We start from the raw sequence: 24,850 nt of genomic DNA on the forward strand, positions 1-24,850 counted from the left end.
GAGCAGTGGAGAGATACAACCGAACCATTGTGAGCATATTAAAAAAGTTTGTGGCAGATTCAGGGCCAAGTTGGGATATCCGATTACCTCTGGTCCTAATGGCCATCAGATCTACCCCTTCATCTGCAACTAAAATGTCACCATTTGAGTTGATGACCGGACGCAAGATGGTGCTTCCCCAGCATCTGCTCTACAGGACCCAAGAGCAGACAATGATAAATGCCTCCACAACTCATGAGTATGTGGAGAATTTAAGGAAACACCTTCAGCATGCTTTTGCCTATGCTCAGCGGAATCTAGAAAGATCAGCTGATAGCATGAAAACCCACTACGCCCTGAAGACCACCAGGAAGGAATATGATGTGGGGGACCGGGTCTATCTATACAATTTCCAAAGGAACCAGGCCAAACAGCGAACATCTTTACCTACATGGAATGGACTGTTTGAAATTATAGACAAGATCTCCCCTGTAGTGTACAAGATCCGCATCCCCAAAGGCGGTTTGGCAGAAGGGGAAGACAAGTGGGTACATATAAATCAGCTAAAGTGTTGCCATCCCAGGCACACGCTGCAGCAACTGGAGGAGTCCTCTGCAATACCAGAGGGGACGGCTCCAGATTAATTCAGTTCCAACCCTAAAATATCCCACATATAGTCTCTAAAATATTATGACGCTTGTAAGCCACTGTCTCTGAATTATATCTTGTTTTTTAAAATTGGAATGCTATGTCTATTAAAGTATAAAATGTATATGTCACCCCACTATATCAATAGTGGGGGAGAAATGTCTATGAATAGGTATTGCCGCTTTCCTTTGTCGTCTTAGGAGAAAGAAAACATGGAGACTGACCACGGAAGGCGACCTGGGGACCGGGAGTGAAGATCCGAGGGGCCCGGGGTAGCGCCCAATCCTCCCATCAGGACCAGCAAGGAGAAATGATTGATCGACTGGAGGGAGGAAAAGATGCTGAACTGTGCCATCTATGGAATTGGAAGAAGAGGAGGCGAACATCCCAGATCTTGCGAGTTCCATCAGTGAAAGGACAGAATGGCCATCGCAAGAGGGGGGGCTTGTGGGATGTTTTTACCCATGCATCCAAGCCCTACCATAAAACTGTGCAGTACTGGCATGGAAAACATCATGATGGCCAGAACTCCCCAGAGAGTGCACAGGGAAAACATGAAGAATAGACTGCCACCCATTTTTGCCTATGTTGTGAGCACAGGAGGGCACTGCCTAAAACCACCATTGGGCTACACACACAGTAGCCTGAAACCATTGGGAATGGCAATGCTGATTGCCAAAAAGCAACTCAGAACTGTGGGGAATTCATTTTCTTAATCCCAAAAATGATTGCAATGCCGGTACTCACCACTATCAGAAAGCCGCCGTTTTAAAACCACCAGACTTTTGTGTAAAACTGAACAGAGGAACCCAAACCAGACCAAAGAAAGACTTGCTAAGAGGTGGATACAATGTAAAACTATATTCTGAAATGACTTGAAGGAAGTAATTATTTAATGTATAGGTAAAAATTGTAAGTTTGATTTAAACTGGGAACTAAAGTGACATTTAGCTGAATTCTGCCTGACAACTACCCCCAACAGGAGAAACCTGCTCAGCCACTCTTCCCAGGACTAGCTGCATCCTGCTTCCCCACCAAAAGGAGTTGACACCTCTCTGATTAGATATGGGGAGGTTTAACAAAGCCTTGTCCTGGACTCAGGCAAATGTTATGTTGGGGGGGCCGTAAAGTGGCTTCCTCTTGGGAGAAGTGGGAGGAGAAGTGCCTCTGGGAGCCACCCGAGCTGGAGGTGGGGGTAGACAGAAGCTTCGCCCATGTGCTTTGGAACCTAAACAACACCCATCTGGGCCAGAGCATAATTTTAAAAAGATAGATAACTCATAGTGCGGACTTGTCCGAATTATATAAGCAATATCATTATTCTTGTGATTTTTCTGTGCACGTTTTAAGAGGCGTTAGGACCCTGTGGTGTATTCTGGGGGGTTGCTAGCGGAAAATAGGGTCTCACTCCAAATGTCTGCATGTTAAAAATCTGACACTTCATCAATAAATGTCCATACTCCTTGCGCACATGTGTGTAATTTTTGGTAAATGTACGATATTGGTAAACCGGTCGAAGAGCGCAAAATGTTGTCATTTTTGAATGCAAGCCCCCAGGAAGATCAGAGGCGGACAAGCATGGACCATAAGGAATATATAATGTGTACATGTAATGTCAACCACTTGTGTATCTGGGAAATATGTATTTGAATCAAATATAGATTTGTGGGCAAATTGACCAGGGGAGGATCCTCTGACCCATAAACAGACCTCATCACTCTGACTCACAACCCAATTGCCCCACTCATGGGAGAGGGGAGAATTGGGCCAATGACAAGTAGAGAGGGGCAGGCTTAGCTAGGCCCAGGCACACACCCATTTTCAAAACACATAAAAAGAGACTGCTGGGACAGGTAGAAACATTCAGTTCCATTTTCTGCGGGACGCTCTGCCGGGAAACTCCAGACTTCACATCCATCAATCTCCAAAGACCAGAACTTTACTTCAGAACTTAAAGCAAGGGCCTAAACCCACAAACTGAGAACTCTTCTCAGCAGGCCTCAGCATCCTTAAAATCATCTGCAAACTATTCCACAGCCGGGCGAGCTGTTTTAATTCTGTGCCAAGAACTTTTTCTGGAACCGCAGACCAGACCCAGACCGCTGTGAGCAGAACCAGAGATCCGGATCGCTGTGAGCAGAACGGGTGCCGGATTGACCCGCCGAGCAGAGAGAACCGCCGCTGGACGTGTTGACCAGAACCGTGACGAGGCCTATTTCAAAGTTATATTGTGAGTACCTAGCAGAACTGTGCAGAACCAATCTCTTAGTTAAAATAATCTAATCCAAACTATTTTAACCTAAGTAGAACTGCCTCCTAGTAATCCTGTCATCTGTCATTCTAAAGCTGCGAGCTGTCATCTGTCATTCTAAAGCTGCAAACTGTCACCTGTCATTTTGAGTTTTACTTTAAATCCGAAAAACTACCTTTATTAAATCGTCCATATCTCTAGAACCGTTTGGGCTAGGAATGAGCTGTGATTCTAGGCTTTCCAACGAACCTAGAACCGACTTCCTACTCCCTATACTTTTTCCGCAATCGCGATTTACGCACTCGCGAAATTTACCGCGATTTGCAATTTTGGCTCAATTTCTCCACTTGTCAAAATAGCAGCTCCATTCTTTCCTTTGTTAAAATCCGTTTGCAACCTGGTAATAACTCATAGAGCATTGCTGAAGTGAGCCTGAACTAATACCAACAAGCATCTCTCACTCACCCTGAATCTCTAGAGGGAATTAAAATCAGTTAGCACATTTTCCCATCCATTGCCATCACATTTAAAAACATTTTGGGCCTGTGTTTCAAACTTCTGCCTGTTTCCTCTAAGTTTGCTGGGGGGGGAACTGAATTCCGTATTGTATTTGATTGTATTCCCGAAGACTGTGTGTGTTACTTCCATCTCCTTGCATTGCATATAGGGGGGGTGAATTGCCACCAGGGGAAAAGTGATTACATTGTCTTTTGTTGAAGCCATATCAAGTTATTTTCTGTACTGCATTTCATTCATCATTGCATTTCCTTGAAACCATAAAGCATTTCAGCTACCTCATCCTCTATACTACTCCTAAGTAACCAAATCAGTGTACCCCTGTAACATTATCCATTGTTGATCACGGTCATATTCTGAAGTGTGATATCAGTTATTAGTTTATTTATAAAGTGTGATAGATATATATTGTTGAATTATCCAAATAAACCTTTTAAATTTGCAAAAAAAACCTACTTCTTGGCTCAGTGGGGTCAGGGGGATTCTAAGAGGGGGGTGTTATACAAGGATTGTCATCCAGAGTACTGAACTGGACATAAAAATAGATCAATAAGGGTTTTCCTCAGCATCCCAGACTAGGCATTGACTTAGCTGTAGTGTTGATTGAATATCTCTTAACAACTTCTTTGGTCTAAACACCATAACCTTGGTTTTGCTCGTATTGAACGCAAGGCCCAGTTGTGCACATTTGGAAACAAAACACTCCAGACTTCTTTTAATACCCATTAGAGTAAGGGCCAACAAAACTGAATCATGGGCAAAAGGCAGTGTTGGGCTAGTATCCAAGCCCAGTTTTGGGGGGATCCAGGTTTGCACTGTGGCAGTTGGCCTACAGAGCCATGACAACCTTGTTTATATAAAGGATAAACAGAATTGGGGTAAGAAAAAGCCTTGCTGCATGCCTCTGTTGACTTTGAACTGCCTAGCAGCCTCTCCCGCTAGGCCCATCTCAGCACAGCGGTGTTACACGAATCTAATTGGACATTCACTGCCACCAGGTGATATGGTACCCCCTGCTTCAGCAGAACCTGCCAAAGCAATTCCCTTCCGACGCTTTACACTTGCATCTTTATTAGGTAGGAAACAGTATTTCTGAAGGACCATGTGGAGAAAGCACTGGTCCACTGTACTCCTCCATGGGCGAAATCCAGTTTGGAGGTGGGAAATCATGCCCTTTGATTCTACACACTCCAGCAATTGCTGGATGATAACCAAATAGACATTACACTTCTGCACCTTCGATGACTTCTTCCTCTTAAATGCCTGCCATGTGTCTGACACTGGCCCAAATGTATTAGCATTTTAAAGGCATTGCTCTATTTATAATTGTTGTTTGTTGGTAAACAGGGCCGTTTTTAGAGACATGGGTAGGGTTGGAGAACCCAGCTTTAAGTCAGCGATGTTTTTCTCATGACTGCTACTGCGCCCGTCCATGGGGTTTCCAGAGACCTTGGCCTGTTTACACACATAGCTGTTTGCTGAAGCACTTGCTTCAAATATGTATGTTTACACTGTAGATCCCCGGTTCAAAGCCTCGACTGAAGGCATGGTCTATTAAACTGTCTGTGTCAGCATTATGCTATAACCTGTATATCAAATGCCCGAAATTAAGCAGAGGCTAACTCGACTTCCACTTTCCAATGGGATACAGTATTGTCACATTTGAGCAGGGCTGCGTTGCCTTTTATGTAAATGTTGTATAGCTTTGATTATTGCTCTTATGTCGTGTCCAATACTGCCTCAGCCCACTTCAGATTGCTGTATGCCGTTTCACATGAGAACTGCACTACATTTCATGTAGCAGTATGAGCTCTTCACAGTACATGTGTTGTACTTTTAATCCCATCGACATCCTTGATTAGAAAGGATGTTGAGTGCTAAATGACACATCATCTGCATTTCTTGACAGTTGCAGCAGAGTCCAATAATTGAATGGGTGCATTGTCTGAACTGTGTTCTTGCCCTCGACATCCAGTGTGATGCACACTGGTGGGCAGCATGAGAAGGTTAAATTGCCTCGTGATATTTTCTTGCAATAATGTTCTCAATCAAAACAATTTAAATGACGTCCTTCTCAGTAGCTGACAAGTGATTAACATTATCAAAGCCCTACCAGCCTTTCATTCATTCACTCATTTGACTTTATTGCAGCATAGGCCATAAAACACCTATGTTTAGTCAACAATTTAGGTGTTGTTTCAAGCCTCATCAGCAAAGAATAGTGCTAGAAACTAGACCCCTCCGATTCAGAAAACAACTAGTGGGAGAGGGTGGGGAAGTGATCACCTTGCGAGGGCAGGGAGGTAATATGTCATATTTCGGCATTTTAAAGCCGACACAAAAGCGGCTGAAATAAATTGCTCTTTTTTGTGTTCAGTCTTTAAAATGCAGAAAAATGACATGGAACCAAATAGGGCGGGTATACTGCTGATATGATAATATGGACCTCCACAGGATGGCTTTTCTGCTTATAATTTGTAACAAGCTGCTATGTATTTAATGGGATGGAACTACACTTATCAAGAGGGGGTTGAGGGGTGTGCACCTCACCCCCCTGATGCCCCTGTGATGCGTTTTTGTGCCCCCCACCGCTCCTCTTGACCCAGTGATGTGTGTTTGTGTGTCCCAGCCCCCTCTTGCCCCCGTGATGTGTGTTTGTGCCCCCCACCCCCCGTTTTGCCCCTATGATGCATGTGTGTGGCCCGCACCCCTTTTAACCCTGTTATGCGTGTTTGTGCCCCCCAAACCCCTCTTGCCCATGTGATGCGTGTTTGTGCCCCCACCCCCATTTTGCCCATGTGATGCGTGTTTGTGCCCCCCACTCCCCTCCTGCCTCTGTGATGCGTGTTTGTGCCCCCACCACCCTCTTTCCCCCATGATGCGTGTTTGTGCCCCCCACCCCCTCTTACCCCTGTGATGAGTGTTTGTGCCCCCCTCTTGCCCCATTGATGCGTGTTTGTGCCCCCAAACCCCTCCTGCCTCTGTGATATGTGTTTGTGCCCCCCACTCCCCTCCTGCCTCTGTGATGCGTGTTTGTGCCCCCCACCACCCTCTTGTCCCCATGATGCGTGTTTGTGCCCCCACTCCCCTCTTGCCCTTGTGATGCGCGTTTGTGCCCCCCTTGCCCCTATGATGTGTGTTTGTGCCCCCCACCCCCTCTTGCCCCCGTGATGCATGTTTGTGCCCCCCACCCCCCTTCCTGCCCCTGTCATGCGTGTTTGTGCCCCCACACCCCTCTTGCCCCCATGATGCGGGTTTGTGCCCCCTCATGCCCCCGTGATGTGTGTCTGTGCCCCTCACGCCCCTCTTGTCCACATGATGCGTGTTTGTGCCCCCAACCCCCTCTTGCCCCCATGAGGCATGTTTGTGCTCCCATCTGCCCTCTTGCCCCCTAGAACGTGCTTGTGCCCCCCACCCCCTCTTGCCCATGTGATGCGTGTTTGTGCCCCCACCCCCATTTTGCCCATGTGATGCGTGTTTGTGCCCCCCACTCCCCTCCTGCCTCTGTTATGCGTGTTTGTGCCCCCCAAACCGCTCTTGCCCATGTGATGCGTGTTTGTGCCCCCACCCCCATTTTGCCCATGTGATGCGTGTTTGTGCCCCCCACTCCCCTCCTGCCTCTGTGATGCGTGTTTGTGCCCCCACCACCCTATTTCCCCCATGATGCGTTTTTGTGCCCCCCACCCCCTCTTACCCCTGTGATGAGTGTTTGTGCCCCCCACCCACCTCTTGCCCCATTGATGGTGTTTGTGCCCCCAAACCCCTCCTGCCTCTGTGATATGTGTTTGTGCCCCCCACCACCCTCTTGTCCCCATGATGCGTGTTTGTGCCCCCACTCCCCTCTTGCCCTTGTGATGCGCGTTTGTGCCCCCCTTGCCCCTATGATGTGTGTTTGTGCCCCCCACCCCCTCTTGCCCCCGTGATGCATGTTTGTGCCCCCCACCCCCCTTCCTGCCCCTGTCATGCGTGTTTGTGCCCCCACACCCCTCTTGCCCCCATGATGCGGGTTTGTGCCCCCCTCATGCCCCCGTGATGAGTGTCTGTGCCCCTTACGCCCCTCTTGTCCACATGATGCGTGTTTGTGCCCCCAACCCCCCTCTTGCCCCCATGAGGCATGTTTGTGCTCCCATCTGCCCTCTTGCCCCCTAGAACGTGCTTGTGCCCCCCACCCCCTCTTCCCCCCATGATGCGTGTTTGTGTCCCCACCCCCTCTTGCCCCTGTGATGCATGTTCATGCCCCCCATGCCCCTTTTGCCCCTGTGATGCATGTGTATGCCCCCCACCGCCCCTTCCTGCCCCCTGTGATGTGTCTTTGTGCCCTCCCCCCTCTTGCCCCCTGTGATGCTTGTTTGTGCCCCCTACCCTCCTCTTGCCCCCTGTGATGTGTGTTTATGAACCCCACTCCTCTTACCCCCATTATAGATGTTTGTGCCCTCCACCCCTTCTTGCCCCCGTGCCGCATGTCTGTGCCCCCCACTCTCCTCTTTCCCCCATGATGCGTGGTTGTGCACACCCACCCCACCCCTCTTTTCCCCCTTGACATTGCTGTGTGCTCCCAGCTCCCCCTTCTGGCCCCCCTCTTTTTTGCTGGAATTGTCTTGATTCACAAAGGGTTCATAATCACTGACTTTTGCCAACGCTTGGCTTGACTTTTGGACAAATTGGTCCTCATTACGAGGTTGTCGGTCCAGTAACAAGGGTACCGGTATGCTTGCTGGTACCGTTACAACCGGACCGGCAAACTTCGAGTTGTGACGCAGGTGCCTTTCATTCTGCCAGGTCTGCCCTGGTGGAATGAAAGGCACCCGTGAGCACAGCTTGCCTGTAGCACCGGCATCGTTATGAACGGTGCCAGTGCAACAGGCATCCCCATGACCATTGAGCCCTATGGGGCTGAAATGGGAATGGGGATCTACCTGCACCCACGAAAGGGCAATTACCGGGTCTGGTGGGGTCGGAATACCCCAGTAATTGCCGGACATTCATACTGGTATGGAGATAGCCTTGCCGCTCTTACCGGCAAGGCTACCTCCAACCTCGTAATGAGGCCCATTAACTCTTGGGGCCTCGGGGCTTCACCCCCCTCAACTCACATGATGGACCTTCCCTGGATCTCCCTCTCAAGTTGGCCTGATTCTTGCTGTGCCCTTTTTCTTCGTAAATTCCCTGCCTACAGTTCTGTTCCCTTGCAACATTATGTGCCTTACTGTACTCTGCAACTGTTATCGCTCTCTCCCCTCTGCTTCACTGCTCTTTCACTGTTTTATTCTCTGTTCTCTTCTCCTCTCCCTTCCCCTTTCTCTCCCTCTCCTCCCCCCTCTTACTTTTCTATGCACTTAATCTATGTGAATGGTCCCTGGACGTAGTATGATAGTAATTTTGTTCGTCTCCCCCCCTTACTCGTTATTGCCCCTCTCCCCCTCCAGCACTATCTAAAATGTCGTCACGGCTAGTACGATAGCCGCTTGTTTTGTTCCTCTCCCCCTTTCTCCTCCCCACTCCCTAACCTTTTTGTAATTCACCGGCTGTACCAGAAATGTAGTCAGGCGTAGTACGGTAGTCACCTGTCTGTTTCCCATTTCCCTCCTATTTGTGTCTTAGCACTTGCTGAAATGTCGCTTGGTCGAGTATGATAGTTATTTTCACATTCTTGTTGTTCATGGCCTGTAAGAATGTTTTGTATTTTCCCTTGTTCCCTCCCTTGTCGTGAAGCGCTTTGAAACACAGTGTGGATAGGCGCTATATAAATAAACCATCATATCATATCACAACAGGCCTCCTATACTTATTAGGAATGTAACTGATAGACAGTAAGTTGTCAGTAGTTCTCTATAGCGTACAACTTAACATTATACATGTGTGACTAGGGAAGGGGGCCGCTCAAGCAAAAGAGATATATTTAATTTGATCAGAAAATGTTCTTAGCTTGCTCCCCCAGACAAGACCACATTTTGAATTATGATAGGCAATTGCATTCTTTTAACTAAATAGATAAGATGCTATTGAGGCAAATAACCCTTTCTAGTGAACCAGAGCATGTGAGCCCAAAACATTACGTGAGTTTCACTACTGCACTTTCAAGACGCACAAGGGAAACTGTTTGACTTTGGAACCTACTTGTAGTACTCTTTGGCAAAGGCATACAACTCGATATTCGTGTAATGTAACACAAGGTTTGTATAAATGCAAACAAGTCAAATTGTTTTCGCGTGTCTAAAAACAAGACAATGGGCCTCATTACGAATTTGGCGGTAGCCATGGAGCTACTAGCTCCATGGCTCCCGCCAAACCGGGCTCTCTTACCGGGTTCCCAGAATGGGGAATTACCGGGCCATTCCGAGTATGGAGGGCCCGGTAATTCCTCCCTCTGGGAACCCGGGCCCGGACCTTCCCCATCTGAGCCCCCATAGGGCTCAATGGGAATGGGAGAGGGTGCAAACAACGGGCCGATTACAAGCGGCCCGTTGTTTGCTCCCTCTTCCCCTCGCAGGACCCGGTAACGACGCCTGGTTTGACCAGGCGTTCCTTACCGAGTCCCGCGAGGGGAGCTTGTAATCGTGCGGAATGGAGTTAACGGGTCTGCACCCATTTGCGGAACCCGTTAACCCATTCCGCCGATCTTATAATGAGGATCAATGTGTCAATACAAATTTAGCAGCATAAACAAGAAATGGGGGTTTCTTACTGATTGTATTTTTTGTATTGAAAGATTAGATCACTAACTGGGGAGCGGGGGCTTTTAGGTCGACGCAATTTTTGAAGTACACATCACCCAAATACTTTCAAATATTAGGAGGACATGTCACTAACAAAATAGTGAACGCCATTGCATCACACGGCTTTACAACAATATAAATACTAGTTGTTCTCATTACCCTTCTGGAGGGTATTCATTTTATCAACTCTCTAATGATGAATAAAAACAGAGGACTGGCAGAATTTCAGCATATTCAAGATCTCTCATTTGCCTAAAAGCAGTACGATGCATGCAAAGTAACTGCTGACTAAACACATTTACAGCCTTACTAAAGGCAGAAATCGGGAAAAGCCACTATCACCTTTCTAACCTAACATCGCTACTTCTTACTTTCACACTCATCTTCCTCAAAAATATGCTGAAACGGAGTTCTCAAATAATGTTGTATTCCTGGCATTTGCAGTGTATGCTACTTTGCATTTCTATAGATATTTTAATAGCAGGACTGTAAGTATCACTATGCCTGGTTTCTTACTTTGTACCCGACATGGCATGTCTAACGGTCAGCAGGTATGTGATCATTGTTTGACGCTTGACAATATCTCACAACTTTGCATCATGTGCCTAACGGGTAAATACACAAAACAAGCTACTACTAAATAGCCCTTTCAACCAATGCCTCGAGTCTCCTAATCTATGCTTTGGTTGTGTTTGTTTTTAGCATCAGCGCCTTTATGCAGAGAGCTTGAGTGCGTTTCGTTATATGAGAGGGCCCCATGTGTGTCCACCTGGCTAATATAGGATAACCTAGGGTAACATAGATGCACAGCTCCCGCGTGTACTTGCACGTTGTTGAATAAACACCTAAGGCCCTGTAGTAAGAGATAGAAACTACTGGTAAACACGATTTGAGTTGAATCCTGCACTCACGGTCCATTTCAATCAATTAAAAAAGTTCCAATCATTGTATTTGATCTAATTGAGGGAAACAGGCTGCACATATATGCCTGTTGCTGATGGCGCTTACCCACAGCTGGTTTACTCTACTGCAGACACTTCTGACCTAGTCTGCAATAGTTTTGAATCAAAGTACATGACCTGATCAATATGGCTACTACTGATTTATTCAGATAGCACTGGCTCTCAGCTTGGGGGTTTACACTGCTACATCTTTACTGTTACCCTCTCTGTCTGAACAGGGCTACTATACCTAAACATTCGCCCCTACCCGACTCTCTAACTCTGTTCCATGTCTATGTTCCCCGTACAAATAACTGGTTTCCCAACAGCGCCCTAATGCCCGAGGGCTGATTTGCTTTACAGATGCAAAAAACAAATGAAATCAATTAATTCATTAATTAACAGTACTGTACTTCCTCTTCTTGGCAAGGCTGCAATACTGTTGAGGTGTCTGTATCAAGACCTTTAAGCAGGGCTATATTTATCTTTAATATTACGGTAAAATGACTCCCTTCTTAACCTCCCAAGTATTGGTATTTGTTTTGTATTTTATTTATTTGTATAGCATGCTAGGCCCGAGGGCAACCAGGCGCATATGTCAGATACACACATTATGGTGTATGCGCCATATCTTTCACAACCTCTATCGCATGTCGGAACCTGACAGACGTCGATCCAGAAATATTCCGTATGCTGTGGCACAGATATGTTTCTTTTTGGCATCATGTGGTTGCAATCTGAGGATGCGATGCGTTGTTCTCCCATATGCTAGAGAAACATGGCATACCTATTTTTTATTTTAGTAGCATATGCCTGTCATTTTAAACATGAATACACATGGCAAACTGATTGTCATGTTAGTTTCACATGCGTGTACGAGAAGTGATGATCTAGGACTCTCACGCCGAAGACTTGACCTCTTGCAGATGCTCTATTCCTATAACACACAGATCCATTGCTGATATGCACTGTTTCAGAGAAGGACGTATACTAAACTCTTATAAAGCATAATGCTCTTATCATACATTGACAAATGCAATGGCTTACCAAAATAGCCTTTCTTGAAAGGTCAAATGTTGCTTCAGCATATAATTATTAATTATGATGCATACTTTGTTCTACCCCACAATACCCTGAGGCCAGATTTTCTGGCAAAATATACCACGGCCTGGTATGCTAAGCAGTATTTTGCAGTCATACATAGCTCTAAAATATAGTTCTGCTAAGGGGTGATATTTCTAATGAGAGCAAAATGGTTTTCATTGCAGTGTTTCCCTTTTCATGCTACAGGATTACTTTTTCCTGATGGACACTTCAGGCCCGATTCAGGGAATTTTCTGCGTGGTAAATAGGGATTTTGCGCACACAACCGCACACAAAATCCTGTTTGTCAATTCATGAAGACTGCTGCACAGGATTTTTTAGTACTTTGCAGGGACTTTGTACAGGGTCGGCAGGTCTCTATGGGTAGTCGATCTCTGGCGCGGGATTCCTCGCAGCACTTGGGCGTGGTTTGCGCAGAGGCCAGAGTAGGGGGCAGAGCACACAAAATGGGGAATTACATGGGAAAATGTGGGCATTACGAGGGACGGGCCACAGGCAGTCCAACGCACGCTCACAAATGCGTGGAATGAAGCGTATTCATGGAACTGACTGTGCAAGCTTTCGTCGGGGAAAGGCCAGCACAAAGCCCTCAACCTATCCGCCACCCATAGACAGGCGTACAGACACTTGTCTATAGGAATAACCTCTGCATGGTGCATGGTGAGATTGCATGTTGGATTTAGAGGGGTGTGCATGAAGAACTTAATGGTGTGCGTGCGCAGTGTAGCATGGTGCATGAGCAGTTTATGGGGATTTGCACATAGATTTTCCATATTTTAACCTGAGTTATGAAAATTTGTATGCATGTTGTCAGGGAGCTGGTAATAGTTATGAGGACCCGGTGCAGTGTCCTCGAGGTGCAGACTTGGTTGCGGGGGACCCCACGCACTGTTTCAAGGGTGCATGTGTTTGCGCCTGAGGAGCACGTAAAGTTAACAGTATCAGGTTCTTTTTGCTTTGCGTGGGGGCGTGTCGGGGGCATTCCGGCTATGACTTGCATGTACAGTCAGTTTGCGTCAACAAATCCATGAATACGCAGAGCAAACAGAAACACATCAGCGCATGGCCTTTGCAGGATCTCCTCACACTTTTCCATGAATCAGGCCGTTTGTATCTTGGCATCGTTCTATAATTAAACCTTCTAGATCAAAACTAGCTATATCTATTTAATATGTTGCCTGACAAAGGATGCTATAACGCTATGCACATATTTACATCAAAAGTTGGAAGTGAAAATGATGGGTACACTGTCTTAATGTTTTTATATTTGTATAAGTGGTATAAATTGTTCTTTGATAAATTGTATGATGAAGTCATGTTAATATCTGTATTTTATAATTTTCATAAAGATAGTGTGAAAAGTTTATTGTATAAACTGTAACACACTTTTAATTAAATACAACAAAATAATTGTCATTGCCTTCAGTGAAACTCAGTTTCATATGAACAAAATATCTAATAGTATGCATGCACCCCGCATTCCAGCTGTGTGAAATTAGTTCTGATAATGTAACACTTTTCCAAAGTTCCTATCAGATCTGACTTGAAAAAGATTGCTGTAATGTGACTAGCATTTTCCCTTTTGGACTGGTCTCTTTGCGAGCCACTCTAACGAAGGATTCAATAGAAAAATTATTGAAACCTACATGTCGTGACATATTATTCAATCATTTGGGCACGTTATTCAGTCCAAATTGTGATTAAATAGTATAGGGGTCATACGACAAGGACGTAGTTCCTCATTACAAGTATGGTGGTATTTCAGTGTAACATCCACTGCAATACCGCCAAACGGAATTACTGTTACTGCCATTTGGTCTGGTGGAATTACCACCAGATTATGAATGGTGTTAGGTGGTGTTAGTCCCAATTTATTGGAGTCGATAGAATTCCACTAGCGGTAATTCGGCCAATTTTGCCCATTTTCACTGGTAATGTCCAGATTTACCTCCAGCTTTTTGCTGGAGTTGAATCCTCCACTTCACCGCTGAACTTGTATTAAAGAAGTACAGTAATGTGGAAGTAGCAGAATTACCACCCTGTTACCACCATTTTTACTGCACCACAGTACTTGTAATGAGACCCTTAATGTTCCATCTGAAAAGACACTGAATGAGTGGTTGTTTCCGCTGATTTCGGAGCAGATCCAGGCAGTGGCCGAAGGGAGCGGGAGCGGTGGGGAGCAGTGCTCCTCTACTTTTTTTAATTGCCCTTTACAGTTCCTATACTTTTATTTTAAAAAGAAACTGTTCCGGAATGGTTTCGTTTTCAAATAAAAGTGTAGGAAGAAGTTGAAACTTGCACTTTCAGTGCACTACACTGAACGTTCCCTAAAACAGCAGGTGCAAGTGTTTGGGTGTGTATTGTGTGTGGGAGGGGACCTGGTGATGGGGTTTGTGGGGAGTAGGTGCAGGCCAGCAGGGAACACAGTTCCACTACTTCTTTTCATACACTTCGACCACTGGATCCAGGCCGTTTATATAATACAATATAATACCAATAACTATAGCCTACCATATCAGATTTTTATCACGTTCCTCAAAATGCACTTTAATCTTGTGAGTGCAACCCAAAGTGTATATAAATCCTAAAAAAAAAGTTGGCTGTTGGGAGTTAGGGGCAGAAAGATATGTGTCTCCCTGCAAGTCGCGGAGATGTTTGGACCATCATTTATTTCACCAATGACAATAGGGGGCTCCTGTTTAGGAACTCAAATAGTTACAATACATAATGGAAGCCCATTTTGTTCAAACGTGTTGAGGCTAAGAGACCCTACACATGGTTTTGCTAAAAGAGCCTCTTGCTGGCACAGTAGAAATTGGAGGTTTCAAACCCCTTTTGTCTTTGGTGCAGGGACACCACTGGCGATCACCACCACTCAGAAAATGGTTCCAGCACCACTGGATATGAGAGAGAGAGACAGAGAGAGAGACAGAGAGAGAGACAGAGAGAGGCAAACTCGTCTGATTGCTTTGTGACTAGCAAAGTTGTTACAAAGTATTATCCAAGGCACATTTTGAAACATGAAGTTAGCCGTATTTGAATAAGCAACATGACCAATTGGACCAGACGGTATGCAAATCTAGTGTTGTTATCCAGGAATCGTATTGCCTAATACATGCTTTAGTTCAAACAAATATTTCTGTAAAAGTCAGCCCTACAACTCCACCATAATATTTGCAGCTATTGCTGAGAAAAAAAAAAAACGTGCTCTATAAATTATCTTTCCTGATGAGCACCGTCATGTCCCCCGAACATACGGCGAAACTCAGAAATGCATCCTGCAAATAGCCCTGAGAGTCTCATACAGCAAACAGTGATAAAACAAGGTACGCCGACCCCGCATACTTCAAAAGCAGAACCGCGCTAATGAGGAAATCAGATGGGGTGTCTATGTTTGCTTTCCATTGAAATGGCATGGGCGAACTGTTTATTCACAAAAATCAAACGCTAAACCAACAACAGAAAGCGACACATTGTGATACATGTTTTCTCATCAACACGCAGACATTTGTTGTAGGCATTTTTGGTTAACAGGCTGCCCCCAGTAAATGTGTAAAGTGTCCTTTCCACAGTGACAGCTTCTAGATTGCCTCATTATACGAAGCCAGTAGTTTCAAAACTTTCATCGTTCCCGGTCAGTCGAACACCTTCAAGTAAAGCCTAAACTTGCAAAAGGTTCAGGAAGAGGTCCACTCAAAAAGGCATGAAGCATGCCATTCGTTGATCATGCACATGATCAAAACTGCTTTCAACAAAGAACGTGTCTTTCATTCTTTGCAACACACAATGTGCATCAAATGTTTGCATTGTGTCTTTTGAACAACGAGCCTGGTGTGGGTTACTTTACAACATTGTTTCCAAAGCATCTGATATCAATATTGTTTGCTTGAATACATGCCGATTGTTTCTCAGGTATCCCCTAATTAGTCAACATTTATAGTGAGAAACAGCAGGAGGAAGGGCAATGATATACATTGTCAGCTGAAATGCCTGAGTTTGGGTGAAAAGGGGGCGTCATAAGATCCGACACTGGGGATCTTAGTTACAAAAAAAGTGCAAAAATAGTCAAAAAACATTGTATTTGTATTTTATTCATATAGCGCTTAACGCCTTGGCACAGCCACAAACAATGCACTGCACACAACTATTGCACAGTAAGCTGATTCACATAGTACGCACAGTGCAAAACTGAACCGTACAAAGGAAAAACTGTGGCTACGTACAAGCCCACAACCCTCACCCGACCGAGGCCTATTCCGCACCAAGAGGGCCTACAAAGTGTGACTCAACCAACCATACTGCACCATGAAATGAAAGCCAATTACATCACAAACTGGCCAAACAACGGTACTGATGGTAGAAGTCTCTGTGCAGCATCTCGCTCTGAGATAGTAATGCCTGCACTGAACAATGTTGGCTTAAATCTGTAGGAGCGCATGCGTGGTATCTGCATCCTCAAGGAGCAAAACTAGGTAGGGCACATTGATGATGGGCCAGTAGTTGATGAGCCACTTGGGGTCCCCTCTTGGTTGCTTACCAATTACGTGTATACCCCGGTCTTTAGCATTGCGGTGAATGTTCTATGACTGTGGGAACTGCGGATGATTGGCAGCTAAGGGATAACTGCTACATGTGGAAGGGTCTGGAGTACGGCGGCAAGGAGGATATTCTCCATGCACAATGTGCCTTTCAGTGAGCATAGGCGGTCAGTTATTCTGTTGTTGACTCATGTGCATGAGTTTGCAGAACAGCAAATTCATGACCATCCATTCCATGGTGCTTGAACCCTCCATGGGTCACAGTATGGGTGTTTTTGGAGACACTTCATGCAATGTGTCATGGCCACAAGAGGAGTCTACATTTGTTCCACTCCTTGCATATAGTGTTCATGCATCATTTGGCGTTGACCCTGTTCATCAGTTACCTGTGAGAAGCTCACACTTACCCGAGCTGGCCTTGCATGCATGTGCTGCTGGAAACTGCCTAAGTAACACCTTGTCAACGGATGCATCAATTGCAAAGGTTGAATCCTTCAGTGTACCAGGGTGTGCAAGGTTATGACTCCTGAGTGTGATGGCAATCAGGTGCATGTTGGTTGATGTTGTCCACAACAGCATTGGACGTTTTTTAGATGAGCAATTTTCGTTATGGTACTTTCCCCCATACCAGGGCATGAAGAAAATGAATGAGCAGAATCTCTGTTTGCTGCCTTACCCATAGATATACTTGACTGGAGTGGTGTGACTAATGTGCAAGTCAATAGTCACATTCAACAACAAGTACAGTGCGATTGGTCACCCATGAGAAAGGGCGTGTAGGGTGTTACTGATGAGAAAGGGAATACTATCTGGTATGTGTTTTCTCTCTATTGTGCACTGTGTCTGGTTCAGAGTGTTGCAAATTCAATGCTCACCTTTTATTATCCATCTGTTTCCAGGATTCTCATAAATATTGAAGACACTGAGGAAGAAGCTGTTGGGATGATTGGGAGACAACGTGCTGAGAAAGTCGGCGAAGTATCCAATTCAACATTGACTGTACTTGTGTGGAAGTGAAATGATGTTTAAGCTGACTGTCTGTTGTTGAAACACTGAGGAGTACTACCAAGAGCCTCTGGTGTTAAGGTCCATTAGGATGCATGTGCATGAACCCTAGTGAATGATGGTGACTCCTCTCACCATCAGCTATGGACAGTCTCTTCAAAGTAAGCTGTAGGCATTGTAGAATAGGATTTTTCGTTTAATGCATTTTTCCTTAATTTTGCACGTTTTTTCAGAAAGTGCAGGGGAGTGTCACCCCCTTTCTAAACCGACCCCTCACCCCCATATATACCTTACCCCCACTTACCATTTGCTTTTTGCCACCAAAAAAGTGAGTGCACCAATACATTCAACGAAAGTGGGTATTACCTGTGGGTGTAGGTGGGTGACATACTGTTCCCAGTCATGAATACGGTGTAAGGGTTTAGTGTGGGTTCAACCTGGCACAAATGATGCAAGTTAGGTAGTAGAAGGCATGTAGGGGAACATCAGTCCTCATGTAGCAGTGGCAGTTGTAATGCTGATGGGTCATATGGGGACATGTCTGAGTTATCATCAACACTATAACTATGTTGTTGCCTGTGAGCAGTGATGTCACCAATGAGTGGAAATGGTGCGACTGGGTTGGAGAGATTGAGAGGTATGTTGAAACTTTTACAGAGAGTAGCACACCCGAAGTGGGAGGAGCAGGGAATCTGGTTGTGGTACCTCCTGGTCCAAATTGGTCCACATATGAAGTAGCCTATAATATGTCTGTCCCGTCCTTCCTAATTGAACAGCTGCTTTGGATTCCACTTCAAAGATAGGTCACCTTCAAAACAGCATGCATCACCTGTGAGCTGTCTTCCTCAAGTCCCCAACCCACCTTGCTGATAATGTATGTATTTATTCAGCCCTATAATCCATCAGAAGTAAGGACATGTGCAGACTTCTACTCTGCTGAGTGAGGAAGCTAGGGACAGGAGTACAGGCCTTCTCTGATTATGCCCATCTACCCTGCAACACCACCGGCATCAACATTTGACTCACCCACATACTTGTACCTCTAACAAATGTACCAAACACCATCATCCACAAGGAATGGCTCCTCCACAACACCCACTTCCAGACATTATCCACTCCCCACCGGACCTAACACTGTCCCATCTCATCCACCGGATACATTACCTGGTTTCATTCCTTGCTGCATATTTGCTTACACTCCCCCATTGTTATTGGCCCACAACCTTCCATTGATACCTTTCCTGCTGCTTTTATCTGTGTGCACACTCACATAAGACTCCTCTATGTGCATCTATGTCCACTGTAGATTCATGAAGCAAGATCCACATCAATATATACAATAAATAAATCAATAGGAAGACATTTTCAAAGGTCTGCACTGCCCAACATCCCCTTCTAACCCACCCACCAACCACTTACAGGTATGAACTGCCTTTATGTCACTGCAAGGTGTAATGCAAGATATGTGTTGCCCAGAGACATGCACATGTAAAATATGTTAACATGTCTCATGCTTACACTACTCAGTGACGATCTTCCTTCAGTTTCCATGATACCCTGATATATACTTAGACAGTGCCATCAACCATGGAGACATGGATTTCAGGAACATGTCAGTTAACTGATTGACCCACAGAGTATTGCATCTAACCTTGCAACAGTCATCCGCTGGAACGTGGAGATGATGTGCCAAATACATAGCAACATGGTCGCTAATTATTCAGATACACATTCAACAGCAAGCAAACACATTTTCCACATGCTCCAATAACAATTGAACACCATGAATAGTCAAAGACAATTAAGACATGTAAAATAATAAAACACAAAAGATATGAAAAATATGAACATGTGCACACAATGAAAAGGCAAACTGTCAAAACAAGTATGAAACTACCCTTCCCAGATGATAAATACCCCATACAACTATTTATAATTTCTATTCGTACTCCTCCTCCAGTTCTGTCAATGCCCATTCCAAGGCCAACTCCGCCTTCATATTGGCCTCTGGTAGTCAGACCTCCCTCTCCATGTGAATGGTCTCATTGGACCGTCACATTCTTGCTTCAATGTCTTGGCCAAGCCTCAGAGATTGCTTCATGATAAAAGCCAGAGCACAATGATAGCCACACATGCTGCAACCTGGGATGCCTGCCGCTCTTCTTCCTGCTGTCTCATCTGTGAAAACACAGCTACCTCTTGTGTGTAAACCCATAGTCTGACCTCTTACCTTTTACTGGTGTTGCAGATCTGTTGGGGCCTCCTATTTTCTAAAATCTTTATGGGAACCATTCTCTGACACAACTCCAGCTGCTTGGCAATCCATTGCAGGTGCTGGTTCTCCCTCTGCAAAGATGATCAACTGCAGAAAGAAGAACCCATGTGGGCACTGACGTGGAATGATTGTTGGGCTACCACAGCCTGTTCTCTATTGGGCACCATGAGAGACCCAGAGGACTGCACCTCACCCTGCAGTCCATTCATGGACGGCACCTCAACTGCCTCAATATGGGACTCCACCAGGGTCAAAAGCATATCCAAACAGGCAATTGGCTGGACAGCAACAGAGGAGCCATGGCAGATGTCATGTATGGAGGCCCCACTAGAGGTAGTCTGGAGCATAGATGTGGAGGTGGACAAGCGGGCTATTGAGGTGGTTTGTCCAAAGAGAACAACCTGCTCAGTGCTACCATTGGGTGGATAAAGAGCATGAGCATCTCTCTGTGATGTTGTGTAGCCTGCTGTTGAGTGGCCGGACAGCATCATGGACCATTCGTCCAATGTAAGCCACCAATCAAAAATGGCAATATTGTGACCTGTATGTTCTCTTTTGCTGAAGAACCGGCAGTTGTCTGGGTAGAGGCATCAGAAAACGTACAAAAGGCTGCAAAAAGATGTGACATGTGGTCATGCAGATATTAAAGCAAACAGCGTGTGCATTTCTCTGACAGGCTTCACTCATTTCATACTCAGCAGGAGAAAATAAGAAAATGTGGCTTTGAGGCTTTGAAGATCAATTACCATTAGCTGCATGCAGCTTAAGAAATAGTGAAATTATTTATGCACTTGTGATGCACAGCAAAATAGTGTCAACAAAAGGAACTTTTTGGTGACAACTGATTGTTTATCTACACTTATGAACAAGGGAGAGACAACACATTATGTCACAAAACTTTATGTCCCCTGATGAAGACGTGGTCAAATTGTGCCTATAACGTTGAAACCGGTGGGTCCTGTTCAAGTCCCTGCAAATGTGATTGTGTTATTGAAATAAATTAAATAGTATCCATTCTAGGAGAAAAACAAAATTACACTTTGTCAATATTGTTTGGTATATTGTGATGTTTTATCATTATAATTGTTGTTATGTATGACTATGAGTAGTGGATATGGATATGAATGGTGGGACTTTGGCACATTGCCCAGTTCATATGTGAGAATGTTTTGTTAATGTTTCATGTACCTGCATTGAATTAACTGTTCTGTGATTTGTTTAGGATTTAATCAATATCATTTTGTATCAAATAAAATAAATAATGTTGATACTTTTGTAAAATTGTGTCCTCTGGCCTTTCTTTCTGAAAACTAGTCTTGTATTTCCCCACTCCAGAGTGCAGGTATGCCCTGTTCTTCAATTCATTATCATTTCTCTCGAGAGACATCATCATGGGAAGTGCTTGCTGGCACATTGGCACTGGACCTCCTATTCACTGACTCATGTCTATCTGTCCATCTGGCTATGAGCCTTCCAGGCAGTCTGGGATAATTGTATGGTATACATGTGTATTTGGCAAGAGTCTCCACCAGATGCCGTATGTGTGACCCATTCATGACACATAAACTAAAGGTAGAATGTTCTCTGACAACCTGTACCTGTGTCATGCTTCTGCTTTATGACAAAAGCATGAACCCAGCAAGGGAGAAAAACATTTCTTACTGATAGTTTTTTATTTATTTATTTATTTTATTTTATTGGTGTTTTATATACAAGAGCCAGATCACACAAGTGCTTCCAAGGGGCAAAAGTCATCTGGTCACAGCCAAGATGTAAACGCATGTGCAGACTATTTGCATGTAATAAGGTCTTTCAAGGTACGACCGAGTATGTTCCAGAATTGCTAAAGAGACAAGGGTAGATGAGTAGAAAGTGGAGGAGACAGATATTGAGGTAGCAGTTGAAATAAAGGTAAGTGTTATTGTGGTAAAAGAGAGAGGGAAGGATGAATAAAATGTTTTTTTCAGGATCAGTGTTAATGAACTCGGAAAGAGGGGGAGTAGGGAGTGGCATCTGGGTGTCTAAGTGATTATATAGTTGAAAAAGGGGGTGTGCAGATAAACGAGGAAATGGAGTCAGACGGATGAAGTGTTAAGTGTATGAAGGTTGAAACAGGTAGTTTGTTAGGTTTGTGATTGAAGTTTGGCAGTGTTCCAGTCCTTGGATAGTTTTTAGGAAGCTTTGAATTTGGGTTGTAAGATGTATTCTGTACTCTAAACAGGAAAGTGCAATAGTCCAAAATAAAAGAATGTTGAATCAAGGTGTTATAAAGGTGTTATAAAATATGTAATGTTTACTTAAACACACCATCTGCAATATTAACTATAGATACACTACGGAAACCCACCCCTTTAGAATGAATACAGAATATGCAAAGATACCAAGATGCAGCACCCTGGTTAATGAATCATGGGGTGAAAGGCAATAGTGAACCACAATATTGAAGTTCAATCGGGCTTGAATGCAGCAGTTGCAGTAGTCCAGATGACAAATAAATGTCTAGTTGGGGTCAAATCGAAGGTCTTTGAGGTCTAGTGGATGTCACCAAGCTTGTTTCAACGGTTGAGATGTGGTGGTGGGCCAGATGATTATTGGGTGTGCAAGGCAAATTACTTCAATGCTGGTGTGCACCAGGACCTCCCCACCACCTCTCGGGGTGATTCATCGACCACTTTCACTTGTTCCTTGGTATCCGCCCTTACTTCATCCTCTGCAGGGTCAGACTGGGGCAAGAAATAAGCCCGGACACCCCAAAAAAAGTGGGCCGCCCCTCGCCTCAAAAAAATGACCCACCCCTCGCCTCAAAAAAAGTGGCCCTCAAACTATCAACCGTGAATCGCGTCAATTCACGACTTTACAGAAAATGCTATCCCAGAAACTAACACCTGGATAAATTGTCCTTTGCAGCAGGGTGGCCAATTTTCAAAATGGCGTTGCAGGATACTTTACGCCCGCAGGCTCAAAAATGGTTTGTGGTGCACAAGATTTTATATAGAGCTATTTGTTTGCACCGAAATATGGATACTTTTGTTTACATATGACTGTTGTGCTGTTTAAATATATACATGCACACAAATGTACTTTTTTTTTGTTAATGGTAATAATTGAAAGCATGGGCCGTCATATGGCACAGTATCAATGCACATAGCATGCTGATTCCACATACTCCAAAACAGTCTATACTTGGCTTCCTGCACCCCAACTCCACCACCCCACTTCACACAGAACTATCATAATTCTGGGATTGCACGACTGACAGATATGGCATAGTGAGAAAATAATTGGTCCAGGGTCACACAGTCAATTAAGAGGTGAAGGTGGTATGTACACACAGTTTGCACTCTAGACACTAAGCCATGAACAGTAAGGATGTGAAATTAACTACCGTTCTCGGCCTGACGACTTTTCAGAGCTAAGACATAGATAAGGAAGGGAGGGGGAGAGTGGGAAGGGAATGGAAATAGACAGGCGACTACCATACTAGGCCTGACCACATTTCTGCTAGAGCCGGAGAAAAACAAAAAGGTGAGGGAGGGGTGCAGAAAGGGAGCGGAGGAACAAACCCAAACAAACATCTACCAAACTAGGCCTGATGACATTTCAGATAGTGCTGCTGGATGGGGGAGGGAGGAGGAGGGTAGAAAAAAAAAAACAAGTAAAGGGAGGGGAGAGGAGACAGACGAGGTTGCTAGGTCCAGAGACAATACTGATAGAGTAACTGCATAGAATAAAGTAAGGGGAGGAGAAAAGGGAGAAAGGGAGAGGAATAGAGAACAGAGTAAGAAGTCAAAAAGAGGGGAGAACCAAGAAGGGAGAGCGAATACAATTGCAGAAGTCAGTAGTAACACATAATATTGAAAGCCAGGAAACAGGATTCAAACAAAAAGTAGTGGAACTATATTCCCAAGGTCCACCCCTTTTCTGCTCACTCCCTACCCCCCAAAAGCCACTTTAACCCCCATAATGAAGCCCCATACAGGTCCTTCCTTTCTTCCACTCCACCCTGCGTTTTACAACAGTTCTAGAAAGACTTAAGAAAACACAGTGTGCAGCTTTATGCAGATTCCCCTTTCAACCACCCATCATTCCCACCTCTTAAGGGACATGTCCAGGACTATAGCCACAAACACACCCCTCCAATTTCCTGCAAACACTTACAACAATTAATATGTAGATATGGGCCTTTTGGCTGCTTGGGAATGCATTTTAGGTCCCAAGCAGTCTGTTGTAATAAACACCACCAATTCAGGCATGCATGCAAGATAGCACAGTGACATATTACACTGGCTCCCCAGTAGGAGAGAAGTTACATTTTTTTTTTTTAAAAAGTGCCGTCCTGTAACGGTAATTCGGGGTGCATAAAGTAAGGAAACTAATGGATTGCCCCGAGAAGAGAACGTTATACCCATTAGTTCCCAACTTCCTGCCCACTTTGACCTCTGATCCTAGGTAGGTAACACTCGAAGCAAGTGTCAAAACAGCATTTTCAAGGTGCTATTTAAAACATTACATTTATCCCCCTTGGATAATTACACAATCTTTGCTTTACCTGGATTGATTAAAAGAACATTTTCTTTTGAGTATTTTACAAAGGCTGATAAAAGACACTGTAACCCTTACCCCATTCGGTTGTTATCAACAAGTAAAAAGTTGATCCGCGTATCCTATGTCTTAGTGAGGTGGGTGAAATTAAATGCTTTTTTGTGGTGAAGTTAAAACTCCAGAATCTTTTTTTTTTAATAACCATCGTAATACTTGTGCTAAATGTATACATGCTGCTGTAGCACATCTCCCAATCGGTGTCCTGGGCTGTATCCATGCCAGAGGACACATAACTGTTTCATGGCTTCTAAACCCAAAACTCAAAACCTACG

General features: G+C 44.7%; 1 long non-coding RNA gene across 1 annotated transcript in view; it reads left to right on the plus strand.

The window, feature by feature from the left end:
* LOC138481094 (uncharacterized) overlaps positions 1–21,200 on the plus strand; it is an 86,739-nt gene extending 65,539 nt beyond the window's left edge. The window contains exon 5 of the long non-coding RNA XR_011274191.1: positions 17,596–21,200. This is a non-coding gene — a long non-coding RNA (uncharacterized lncRNA). The remainder of the gene's footprint in view (positions 1–17,595) is intronic.
* The last annotated feature ends 3,650 nt before the right edge of the window (positions 21,201–24,850 follow it).

This window comes from Ambystoma mexicanum, chromosome 5p (assembly GCF_040938575.1).
Source record: "Ambystoma mexicanum isolate Mex_15411 chromosome 5p, UKY_AmexF1_1, whole genome shotgun sequence".
Lineage (NCBI taxonomy): Eukaryota > Metazoa > Chordata > Amphibia > Caudata > Ambystomatidae > Ambystoma > Ambystoma mexicanum.